The sequence below is a fragment of the Dipodomys merriami genome, unplaced genomic scaffold (genome assembly GCF_024711535.1).
Source record: "Dipodomys merriami isolate MVZ:Mamm:240054 unplaced genomic scaffold, mDipMer1.0.p SCAF_12, whole genome shotgun sequence".
NCBI classification, from domain to species: domain Eukaryota; kingdom Metazoa; phylum Chordata; class Mammalia; order Rodentia; family Heteromyidae; genus Dipodomys; species Dipodomys merriami.
In genome coordinates, this window is record NW_027202493.1 from 5136903 (window position 1) to 5149855 (window position 12953).

Consider the following 12953-nt stretch of genomic DNA (forward strand, 5'->3'; position numbering starts at 1 on the left):
GGGGCTGGAAAACTAGGAGAATGTTCTCCCTAATTCAGTAGCTTGCTGGAGAAAAGAAGTAGAAGAGGGTTCCAGCACAGGAAGAAATTACCCTCTACCTTGACTTTCAGGAGCTTCAAACTCTCCCCTTCTTGTCCTGAAGTGTCAGAACTTAGGTCTTTTCCGATACAATCATGTCCCACAATTAAAGAAGGGAACATCTTTAAGCTTGAGGGTTTGCTAGAGCAAGTTGTCCTCTGTCATCTGAAACCTGGCCTCAAAAATGTTCCCTCCACCATCTGCTCCTACTCTTTGTGGCCACCTCTCAGTTTCAGTTGGCCACTATGTTTAATCCATCCAACCATTGTAGAAACCATATAGTCAATCGCATGGTTTGAGATAATAGGCCTAATAGGTGGGGAGCTACAGAACAAACAGAAGAAATGCCCCCCACCCCAGAAGCTAATTTAGATCAGATGAGCACAATGCTAAGCTGATTAAATACAAAATTTATAAGCAAATATAAAACACAAAGCACATCTAAGATGGAGCAGACCTGGGCACCCTGCTGAGCAAATTGCATTCCTGCTTTTTAGGAGTGTGTGCAGAGGGGGACACAGCCTGCTATGAAGGAACATACATCTCTCAAAGGTTTATAAAGGGAAACCAGTTTTTTCTGTTTGTTTGTTTTGTTGGTCGTGGGGATTGAATTCTGGGCCTGAGCGCTGTCCCTCAGCTCTTCAGCTCAAGGCAAGCGCTCTACCACTTGAGCTACAGCGTCACTTCTGGTTTTCTGGTGGTTTATTGGAGATAAGATTTTCACGGATGTTCCTGGCCGGGCTAGCTTTAAACCCAGATCCTCAGATCTCAGCCTCCTACATAGCTAGAATTACAGGCATGAGCCACCGGTGCCCGGCTGGGAAACAGGGTTTATGGTAATATAGCTGGTTAGAAATGAGGACCTAACACAGTATACAGGAGAGACAGACACAGAGACTGATGGATCACAGAGAGGTCTTTCAATTTCGGGGAACCTGTAGTGTTTTCACACATTCCATAGGCCCTGATGCACAAAATCTCCAGCTACAGAATTCAATGAAAATAGACACAGTGTAGCAGATGTTGCTGAACCTCCCCTATGACCTAGGACACATCCCTGGGCTTGTTAGGCCTGTTTTCTCATTGATCTAATTGATCAATGGTTTTTAAATTTCAGACCTGTGCAATTTACTAAAGGTTTGAAGAGAGAGAGAAAGAAAGAAAGAGAGAGAGAGAGAGAGAGAGAATCAGAATCAGACCCATGCATGCAGACAAGTGCTATGCCCCTGAGCTACATTGCCAGTCCCCCCTCCCCAAATCTCTACTCCTAATTCTCTCCTCCTCCTTTCCCTCTTTCCTTCCTCCATTCCTCCCTGTCTTCCTTCTTTCCCTCTCCCCTCCCCTCTCTCGTAAAGTATAGTTCTTGGAATTAAATCAAAGTCTTTATGTATGCAAGACAAGCAATCGACCACTGAGCCAACCCCAGACCTTGGGAGGCTAACTTGGTATTCTACCAAAAAAGAATACTGCAGAAAAATAAAATCACAATCACTATCAATCTAAAAAAAAGTAAAAACATTTCAGTTCTGAAAAAGGAGATTGGAACTGGGCAACGGTGGCTCACACCTGTAATTCTAGTTTCTCAGGAGGCTGAAATCTGAGGATCGCCGTTCAAAGCCAGCAGGGGCAGGAAAGTCCCTGAGACTCTTATCTCCAATAAGCCACCAGAAAACCAGAAGTGGCGTGGTGGCTCAAGTGTTAGACTGCTTGCCTTGAGCTGAAGAGCTGAGGGACAGCGCCCAGGCCCAGAGTTCAAGCCCCATGACCGACAAAAAATAAAATAAAAAAATAGAGGTGACATAATCTTAGAATACTAAGGACAGTCTTTTAATGGAACATAAACTATATGAGATGAATGTGGCAGTACATACTTGTAATCTCAGGAGGCAGAGACAAGATGCCCTTGAGTTAATGCATGTTGAATTCCATTTCTGTATTCTGAGATTCCAAAATGTTACAAGTCTACACCAATAAAGGCAGTTGGTTTGATCTATAGGTTTTTGTTTGTTTGTTTTGTTTTGGTCAGTTGTGGGGCCTGAACTCTGGGCCTGGGCACTGTTGCTCAGCTCTTCAGCTCAAGGAGAGTGCTCTACCACTTGAATCACAGCGCCACCTCTGGCACTTTCTGCTTATGTGATGCTGAGGAATTGAACCCAGGGCCTCATTGCATGTAAGGCAAGCACTCTACCACTGAGCCACCTTCCCAGCCCAAGGCAGTTGGTTTTACAGTTTTAATAGACCCTACCCAAGGAGGCTGTACATAGACTCTGGAATTTGGCACTAGATCCACCAGGAGTTGGGGGGATGCTTTTTGCTAAAACTGTCTTAGTGATCACAAGGAAGCAGTTTGCCAAACCACCTTAAGAGACAGGCAGTCTAGAGAGACAGCTGCCTTGGCTGCTGGACTGTGATGGGACTGTCCTGTGGAACTGTTGTCCAGAGACAATGTGGCCCATGTGACAGGCTCTAATGAGCCCCTTCTGAAATTGCACAATGGCCCAGACTCCCTGAATAGGACTCTCTTCTCAGCAGCTACACAGGCTATGCTGCAACCTCCTCTCTTATTTAGTGTCCTGCAATTCTCTTCCCCTCTTGTTATCTTTGTCTTTCATTCACTTTAAGTTTCTTGTCCCCTTTTGACCCCTTCATTCTTCAAGCCTCCTTTTTCTGGTCTGGGACAGAATCACCCTTCCATTATGGTAGGCAGTCACACCATCACTGGAGCTCATAGCACAGCAATTATTCACCCACCATGAACTATTTCCCCTCTTTCTACTGTCCCCTGCTGAAAATGTGTTTAAATCATACTTTTCTCACAGCTAGGAGTGTAGGGAGTTAGAAAGTATTAATGCCAAAAAATAAAGCGGCACTAGTGATTCATGCCTATAATCCCAGCTACTCACAGTAGGCTGAGATCTGAGGATCATTCGTTTTTTCTTGGTACGAGTACTGGAGTTTGAACTCAGGCATTGCTCCTTAGCACTTTTGATCCAAGCTGGCACTCTACCACTTGAGCCACTGTAATAACCCGCAGGGCCCGGATAATCATCGGGGCCCAGTAGTCAGCGTGGCCACATGGTCCGGCATCAAGAGGCGAGCCTCACTGCTCCACAGATGGGGCCACCAGACCGAGCAGGGCTTTGAGAGGCTGACATCATCGCCCCACGGGATGTGCCTCCGGAGGGGCGTGCCATGCCACGAAAGGGGTGGGGCGTCAAGCCCCACATGGCCAGCTGCCCATTGGGATTGGACAGGGGGCAGCTTGGGGGAGGAGCATGAATAGTGGTTTTAAACCATTCGTTGGGGAGGGGCACAGCGTATCCCGGGAGTCCTGAGGGGAGAGGAGTCCGGAGGAGACGGGAGTCCTGAGGAGGGGAGAGTAAGGGAAAAACAGGAGCCCTGAGGGGGGTAGAGGAGGAAGTAAGGGAAAGACTGTTAGTCCAGAGGGAGGGAGGAAGGGAGAGCGAGGAGGAGAGTAGCAGGAGAGGAGGGAGAGACGGCAGGAGGGGAAAGCCTGCAGGAGCAGAGCAGGTCAGGCCTGTGGAGAGTGGAGGGGCCTGCAGAGAAGGGAAGAAAAGGAAAAGCCTTTGGAGCTTTGGAGGTCTGAGGTTTGCAGACCAACTAACAAAGGTCAAGGGGTCAGGGCTGCCTGTTGGAGGCTTGGAGGTTTGGTGGTTGAGGCTGCTCTTGGTTCTGGATCTCTAGCCCAGGACCCCTTTCTGGTGTAAATAGTGTAAGTGAACTTTTGTTCACCTTTCACTGTGCCTCGATGGATTGTCTCGCTCTCCACTTGCAGTTTTTTAGAGGTTACTTGGAGTTAGGAGTCTCACAAACTTCCCTGGCATGGCTATTTGTAAACTACAATCCGCAGATCTCAGCCTCCTGAGTAACACTGGAGTGAGACATCAGTATCCAACAAGTTTATGATATTCTTATCTCCAATTAACCTTCAAAAAGCCCGAAGTTGAGCTGTGGCTCAATTAGTAGAATGCCAGCCTGGAGTGAAAAAGCTAAGGTCTGAGACCAAGCCCCAGTACCAGCAAAAAGAAAGAAAGGAAGAAAGAGAGAGGGGGGAGAAGGAGGGAGGGAGGGAAAGAAGAAAAGTAAAAGAAAAAAAAGAAAATCCTGCAATGTAAACTAGTTGTACATGTTGCCATTTTCCCCAAGTTATTTTAATGCTCCATAAGAATTAGCAAAACAGTTTTGTTTTGTTTTTTCTTAAAGACTGGAACGGTCTGACTCACAGGTGCACAATTGACTATATTTGCCTTTCTGTTTGAATTCCTCCATTTGCAGCAAATGGGACCATGGGTGGTCTTAACTTACCTACCCATGATACTAAGGGCCTCTCCTGCCCACATCTTATTGAAGGCAACTCCTAGTACCATCTGTGCAGCTTGATAGGCTGGTTTTAGCTGTCAAGATCCTTAACAGCTGGGGAGAGGCAGCTCAGTCACTGCTAGCTATTCTTCATCCCATCACCTCTCAACCTGCCCTACCCACCTCCTCTGACCTCTTGGGAATAAAAGCCATGGAAAAATCAGCCTAACTTAATGGAGATTATGGAGCTCTGTGTTTAACAAAGTGTGGTCAGAAAATACTGAGGCTCCTCCTTAGCTTCCTGACAAATTCTCCAGAGGATAATGCCATTGAGGAGGGACAGAAATGGACCTTGGAAGAAGGGCAGCAGTGTTTGTCCAGAAAGGAAGAAGGGGATCAGAGGGCCAGCTCTCTGTCCTTAGCTTTACATCATTCATTTGTTCATCTAGGTGCTGGGGACAGAATTTAGGCACCCACAGCCTAGGCCCTACACTTCATTTTAGATGTAAAGGCTGAGGATGGCACTCAATGGTACAGCCCCCTGCCTAACATGTGCGAGGCCTTAGGCTCAATCCCTAGCACTATAAAAGAAACAAACACAGAATCAACCTGGGTGTGAGGAACTGGGCAAAAGATGCTAGGAGAATGCCAAGGAGGTTATTGAGAAAAAAAAAAGAGTTGAGAAATATCAACCTGTTTCCTTCTTTAAAAAAAAATTAAGCTGGTTCTAGGGCTTGAACGCAGGGTTTGGAAGCTGTCCCTGAGCAATTTAATCCAAGGATTGCACTCTACTACTTGAGTCACAGCTCCACTTTGGCTTTTTGGGGTGGTTAATCGTAGGTAAGAGTCTCATAGACTTTCGTGACCAGGCTGGCTTCAAACCTTGATCCTCAGATCTCAGCTTCCTGAGGATTACAGACACGAGCCACCCCTACCTGTCCATTGCTCGACTGTCTTTCCTCATCTCAGTCCCTCCTTTTTTCCTTCTATTTTTTTAATGTCAGTACTGGGGCTTGGCCTTGGAGCCTCACACCCTCAATTGGCTTTTTTGCTCAAGGCTGGAGATTACTATTTGAGCTACTCCACTCTCAGCTTTTTGCTTGTTAAACAGAGATAGGAGTCTCATAGATTTTCTTTCCCTGGGCTGGCTTGGAACAGCCATACTCAGATCTCAGCCTCCTGAATAGCTAGGATTACAAGGTGTGAGCCGCCAGCACCCTTTTTCTATCTCTATTTGCCATCACCTATAAAATCTGAGTGCAGATGCAACAGTGAGGAGTTGTGAGATGGACAGAGTTGTGTTGTCTAAAGTGCTGAGCATGGCCTGATATAACAATAGGGGCTTACCAACCCCAGATTGTCCTTATAGAACTACTGTTCAGAACGCTAGGCATCCCCATTGGACAGGAAAGCCTGCACTTGCATGAGAAGCCAGTTAAGAGAAAGACCACTCCTTATGGCAAGGAGAATAAGAAAGGACTAGGATGGGTCTGGGTGGTGGCATCAGAATGGCTCAGCGAGTGGTAAGCCTGGTACCCAGCCCCAAATGTCTGAAGGATAAACCCAAGCTTAGTACAAGTTGTAAAATTCAAAGATCACTAAGTCAAATCATTGTAGGTTGGAGATCCCTCACATCCATTTTACAGTTGAGGAAATTTAAACTCATAATAGCTGTCTGCTCAGCCTTAAAAGTGGCAAAAGAAAAACAAAATTCATGTGATAAAAAGGCCAAGGTTTACCTAGTCCCCAAGAGAATATTGGAAAGTCAGAGAAGCAAAATGCTAAGGAGGCCTATGGTTATTCTGTATCTTTGCTTTAGGCTAAATAAAGTCTCATTTAGGTCCTCCAGGGAGTTAGGGAGTGTTAAGTACCTCCTGAAGCAGTATCACTGATTCTGTTGCACTTACTTTGTCCCTGGACTAAGTACCTTCAGCCAGCATAACTCACCATCTGGACCAAGTTGTCCTTACTGTCCCAGTGTGCTCCCCAGCAATATATCTGTCATCAGTATCGTGTTCTTGCTGCCACCAACACATGATAATCTAATCTGAAAGAAAAAAAGAATTTGGAATGTCTATAGAAACCAACATCATCAAACATCCTGGCTCTCTTCCAGGGGTCTTCAGAAAAAATACAAAAAGGAAGAAGCTACAGTGAGTGGAGTCAAATCTGCAGATACATCTTCTCTGAATCTCCATTAAGTCATTAAGACCAGACTTCAAAGCCTCCAGGCTACTGCTGCAGTGGAAACGTGACATTCCAGGTGGAAGGAAAGATGTAGTGACAAACAGGGAGACCAGGATGTGTTGGATATTTCTCTTCTTGGATTGTTCTTTCATCACCCCCCTATTCAATACTTTGTCCTGTTTTAAGAATGTTTACTGGACTTAAAGCCTTGATTTTGAGTCACAGTATTAAGATCAACTATTAATTTGGGCAACTAATGATCCATAGTCCCCTCTTGAAAACATGGGGCAGGAGAGCTTACGCAGGGACTTTGCCATGGAGCTAAACCCTAGCCTTCCTGTTAATCAATTAATGCCTTATTGGGGCTTGAATTTAGGGCCTGGGTGCTGTCCCTTAGATTTATTTCTCAAGACTGGCACTCTACTATTTGAGCAACAGCTCCACTTCCGGCCTTATATTGATCAATTGGAGATAAGTCTCATAAACTTTTCTGCCCAGTCTGGATTCAAACCATGATCCTCATATGTTAGCCTCATGAGTAATTAGAATTACAGGCCTGAACCACTAGTACCTGGCTTTGCTGGGTCCCTTGTAGAGCAGATTAAACTCTATAAACCAAACAAAATTTGGGATGAGGCTAAACTACTAATAAACTATATAAGACAAAACTATTTCTTTAATCATAATACTCCTCATTTCTCTGCTCAAAACTTTGAAAGAGAGGAGATGGAATTCTAAGCAGGCAGAGGGTATGGAAAAAGATAAATATAAAAAATAAACTTGAAACAACCTAGCATAAAAGTACATTTGATTTGAAAGAATTTTTCCATTTCAATTCTCTATGGGCCTATTCATAACAGAGATATGGTTTCTTAAAATATGATTTCTGCACTGGCTGATTGGGTCTCCTTAAAAAATGCCTTCTATATTTTTTCTGTCCCTGTTTCACATGAACTCATAATTCCTGAACACCACCTTCAATGAGACCAGTGGAACTTTAGTAGCTGGGGTGACTCTGACATCTAGTGACACCCCTAAGTGACACTGAGATTTGGACCTCCTGGTGTCAGATTTCAGCTTTTTTTTTCCTATCAGTCCACTCTATTTTCTCAACTAGTACACACACACCACTGAATCACAAGACCTAACAAAGCCAAACTGTTTCAAGAAAATGGCAGACTAGTACCAAGTCTCCTTTAAAACACATGTTCAAACTATGAAAGATTCTGTTTGGCTTGGTTGGAACTTTAAAAAAAAAATGAATTTTTAAAGAAAGAGCAGTTTTAAATTCCCTCCTGGAGACACAGTTAATCAAGAACAGCCTCTTTTCCTGCAGTGAAGTGGCTGGCCACAGAGGCTCTGGAGTCGGCCTGTCTGGATTTGTCAGCTTGTTTCCATACCTCACCACTTGCAGGACCAGTAAGCCTCAGTCTCTCACCTGTGAAATGGGAACTGACAATAATACCTGTCACATTATTGTGGAATTTAATGAGATAGCTGGGATGAAGGTATTTGGTACATTGCCTGCTCATAGTCAACATCTGTTAGACGTTAGCTGCTATGGCCTAAGACAAAACACAGGAACAACAAAAGTCTTAAGCAGAGAGATCAAATCTAACATCACTATTTGTATTTTCTACACACTTCTTAGAAAATAAGCTCACATGCTAAGAAACCTATCAGAGACAAACAAATGGATTTAGGAAGGCTAAAGTGAATTGTTGGCTTCTATCTAGCCTTAGCAAGCAGCTTCCTGGAATATCTAAAAGGACTTAACACTTATCCACATTGCTTTTCAAGATAGGCCTGAGAAATCCACCCCCAATGACTTGGCAAAGAAATGCCTACGGACCCCCTCCAGCTGCAGATTGAAACCATATATAGGGCAGTAGTGGAGAGGCTGCCTAGGCTAAGGCCTGGATTTCATCTCCAGCAGAAAGGATGAGGGACATCACCAGAGCAAGAAAAGAAGAAAAGAGGGAGGGAGGAAAAAAGAAGGAAGGAAGGAAGGAAAGAAAGGAAGGAAGCAAGGAAGGAAGGAAGGAAGGAAGGAAGCAAGGAAGGAAGGAAAATACAGTATGGGCTGCAAAGCACAGAGGGAGAGGGCCTGCCTCCTCTTGGCTTGGGCAGGCCTTACAAAGGCACACTGCAAGGTTACTGCAGCACTGCCTGTCATGGAAGAAACCAAGTTTCAGTATATATGACCACAGACATCTTCAGCTCTTCCAGATTAGACTCCCAAAGAGTCCTTGTCATCTTAGCTTCCATGTTCTTTTACCCTTCAGAAAAGGGGCTATCTCATAGTATGTCTGAAGTTGTGGTCACCACAAAGTGAGGGACTGGAAGTGTCTTGTGAAGACCTGAGAGCAGACACTTAAATGTTAACAGGAGCCAGGTGTGGGTGGCTTATCAGAGGCTGAGATCTGAGGATCATGGTTCAAAATCAGCCAGGAAGTAAAGTCTATGAGACTCTTATTTCTAATTAAGTACTAAAAAGCCAGAAGTTGAGCTATTGCTCAAATGTTAAAGTGCCAGCCTTGCTTGATAAAGCTAAGGGACAGTGCCCACACCCTAAGTTCAAGCCCTAGCACCAGCACAGAAAAAGAAAAAAATTAGCAGAACTGACTTACATCTTACTGGCCATTTCTTTATAATCTCTTTACGTCCAAAGATAAAATCCCACTAGTCAGTGTAAACTCATTTTTTAAGATGCAATTATTATCATTAGTATTATTTTGCTGATTTCAATAGCAGCAGGTGGTCAGGTCAGGGAGTCTTTGAGCAAGTAGGAAAAGATGTCATTTCTCCTGAGGAAATGTGGCTTACAGCACCCAGGATTTTGGCCAAGGATATAACCTGTTCAACCACATACCCAGGCCTGTAAACATACTCCTTTCAAAAAGTACAAAGGCATCAGGTGTTGGTGGCTCACACCTGTAATCCTAGCTACTTAGGAGATTGAGATCTGAGGATCAAGGTTTGAGCCAGCCAGCGCAGGAAAGTTCTTGAGACTTATCACCAATTAACCACCAGAAAAAAACAGAAGTGGAGCTATAGCTCAAAGAGGTAGAGCACTAGCTTTGAGCGAAAAGCTCAGGGACAGCACCCAGACCCAGAGATCAAGCCCCACAACAAACCAACAACAAAAAGTTCAAAAGATGCAAAGTATTTAAAAGAGAAAGTATAAGCCTCTATGCCACACCCTCAAAGAAAAGCCATTATTCATAATTTGATTAGCAGACTTTTGTTTTAACAGAATATTAAAGTTTGTTTGGGGAAGGGGTAGGAAATACAGATGCACTGTGAAAAATTTAACTAGTGTCAACAAAATATAGTCTAAAAGCCTCCTTCCTACCGCTGATCAGCTCACCAGTTGTGTGAGTTTCCAGGCATTCTGTACATAAATAAGCGAGGATAGCTGATCCTCTGTACACAGGATTTATCACAAGGATTCAGCCAAAAATAGAAATTGATTTTTAAAAATCTGCATCTGGGGCTGGGAATGTGGCTTAGTGGTAGAGTACTTGCCTAGTATGCATGAAGCCTTGCGTTCAATTCCTCAGTACCACATATACAGAAAAATCCAGGAGTGGCACTGTGGCTTACGTGGAGTGCTAACCTTGAGCAAAAGAAGCTCAAGGACAGTGCCTAGGTCCTGAGTTCAAGCCCCAGAACTGGCAAAATAAAAAATAAAAAATAAATCTGCATCTGTACTAAACATGTACAAATATTTTTTTCTTGTACTAATTCCCTAGATGGATCAGGTGCTGATGGCTCATGCCTATAATCTTATCTACTCAGGAGGATGAGATTGCAGTTCGAAGCCAGCCTGGACAGAAAAGTCCATGATACTCTAACTCCAATAAACTACTCAGAAAAAGTTGGAAGTGGCACTGTGGTTCAAATGGTAGAGCACTAGGCTTGAGCACAAAGAGGTTCAGGTACAGCAACCAGGCCCGGAGTTCAAGCCCCAGAGCCTGCCAAAAAAAAAAAAAGAAAGAAAAGAAGAAGAAGAAGAAAAAGAAAAAATAATAATTCCCTAGATGATTTAGTATAATTAATGATGCTTGGGATACAGCTCAGAGGTAGAATGCCTGTCTAAGATGAATTGAATCCTTAGCACTTAGAAAAATAAAAAGCCAGTATGAAGTTAGTTAAAATAAAATAGCCAGTACATATCACTTATATTGTACTAGGTATTATCAGTAATCTAGACAGCTTTTGAAGTGTAGGTTATATGCAAACACTATGCCACATTATATAAGAGACTTGGGGCTTCTTGGGTCTTGGTCCTGAACCAATTACTCTCAGATATTCAGGACAAATGTATTATCTACATACAATAATAATGTATTGTTTAGGAATAAAAAGCATTAGACCCAACATGTCTGCCCATCATCTGCACAGTCCACAGCTGAAATAATTCATGTACTTCCATAATTGCAAAACTGAGTATCTGTTAAAGCATTATAATGTATCAATACAGAGGACAAAACAAGAACCTTGTATTGTACATAAAACAGATCACTTGTAGAAAACACATATAACATACAAACACACAGAGATATCAACAACCATACAATATATGCAGTCATTCTATAGATATGCAAGAACATCTGTATAATAAATTGACAGAAGAGAATTACTGGATCACAATATATAAGGTGCAAACCTGTTAAGTGTTGACATATTTTATCAAATGGTTCCCAGAGAGGTTATCCGATCCGCAGTGGGTTTGAGTGCTTCTTCTCCCATCATTACCATTTCCTTCCAGTCTTTTTGTATCTGTAAGTACTTGTGCAAAGGAGTTTCAATTCAACACATCAATTTATGGGTACAATGCATCTTGATCAATGTCATCCCTTCCATCGTTCTCTTCCATTTCTCCTGACCCCACTTACCCTGTTCAAGTTACCTGTTCCATTTTCATATGTACATTGAATATTATGACTGTATTTGCCCACCTTTCCTCTTTCTATTCATCTGCCCTCTGTCCCTTTGACTTCCCCCCAACAGCTTCCTGGTATTCATTTTGTTAAACTGTAAGTTAGTTGTTTGAAGGAGTTTCACCATTGCAATCCTCCCCTGCATATACCATAGGTTAGTCAATATGCGTATGTAGCATATATATCATTTATTTAGCCTGAGTAAAAGAAATTATGTTTGTTCCCTTCCTCTCTGACCCCACCCACTCCAATATCACCAAAAGTTCTTAAGGAGCCAGGAAAAATCATCTGCAACTAAGTTAGCATATCCTCTGATGGAATTCACTTCAAAGTTCAGTCCTCTGGGATCCCAACCCAACCCTGAAACTTTGATCTCAGTCCCTAGGCCTTGCAGAAACCTCTGAACTGGGTCCTCTACTCCTGGGGGGTTCTCAGAAATGCAAATTGACCACTGTTCTGTCACTGCCTCTTCCATCACCTCTCCAGTCCCCCAGTCCTGTGCTGAATGAGTGGCTTTAAGTGGGTGTGGGGAGGGAGGGAATTGGGGTCAGAAGGAATGGAGGGTTAGGGGAACCCTGAAGAAAAACAGAGGACAAAAAAGCCAACTTGTTTGCTGCTAGCAAATGAGAAAGAATGAGAATGAAAGAAATGAGAAACCTAGACCTGGCCCTAATGATCTGCTGAGGTTTTCTAAAGCTTCCTTAGCTTCTCCATACCTGAGCTTATTTTGTTCTTGTTTCACAGTAAAAACTAACAAAAAGGGCTGCTTGTCTTGGGGTACAGTAAGGAAGGGGGAGATAAGTACGGAAAACTTATCCTAGTTTGCAGCTGGTGTTGGGGAAGATAGAATCCACAGAAGGTATGGGGGAGCAGGGAATGACACTAAAAGCTACGGCTACCTAACAGGGATATCTGAAAGATGTCCCTGGTCAAAGATAAGTTCCTCGGTAACAAAGTAACAATGGCTACTTACTGAGCACATACTGTGTGCAAGGCACTATGCCCAAGCATTCTGTCTCACTTAATCCTTTCAGCATTCCCTAGAAGAACAATTACCCTTGTTCCTTACTGTACTCAGGATACAGCAAAGTTAATGAACTCATCCAACAGCCCACAGCCCAGAGCCTGCACTCAATACTAGCCCCAAGACTAAATCATCCTGCAGTTAAACAACTGGGAAACTTTTGATGCCCACCCTATCCACCTCCACCCACATGGTGCTTGCTTTCCTTAATTATTTCAGATTCTAGATTTTCATGTTTGTCATCTTCCGGGATTCAGGCATTACTTCCCCTATGAGTCATATTCTTTCCTAATCTCTTCCCCCAAAACATACTCCAGATGCCCTTGGGTGCGGCTGCCTGTAATGGGCCCACAAGACTTTGAGCCCTAGAGCCTGTGGCCCTGTCAATTTTATCTTCA

At 43.5% G+C, this 12953-nt stretch overlaps 1 long non-coding RNA gene across 1 annotated transcript in view; it reads right to left on the bottom strand.

Moving 5' to 3' along the window:
- The window catches only part of LOC138823005 (uncharacterized), a 53423-nt gene extending 42085 nt beyond the window's left edge, over positions 1–11338 (bottom strand). Inside the window, exons 1-2 of the long non-coding RNA XR_011370708.1 lie at positions 11258–11338; positions 6346–6445 (exon numbers count right to left, since the gene is read on the bottom strand). This is a non-coding gene — a long non-coding RNA (uncharacterized lncRNA). The remainder of the gene's footprint in view (positions 1–6345; positions 6446–11257) is intronic.
- Between the last annotated feature and the right edge of the window lie 1615 nt (positions 11339–12953).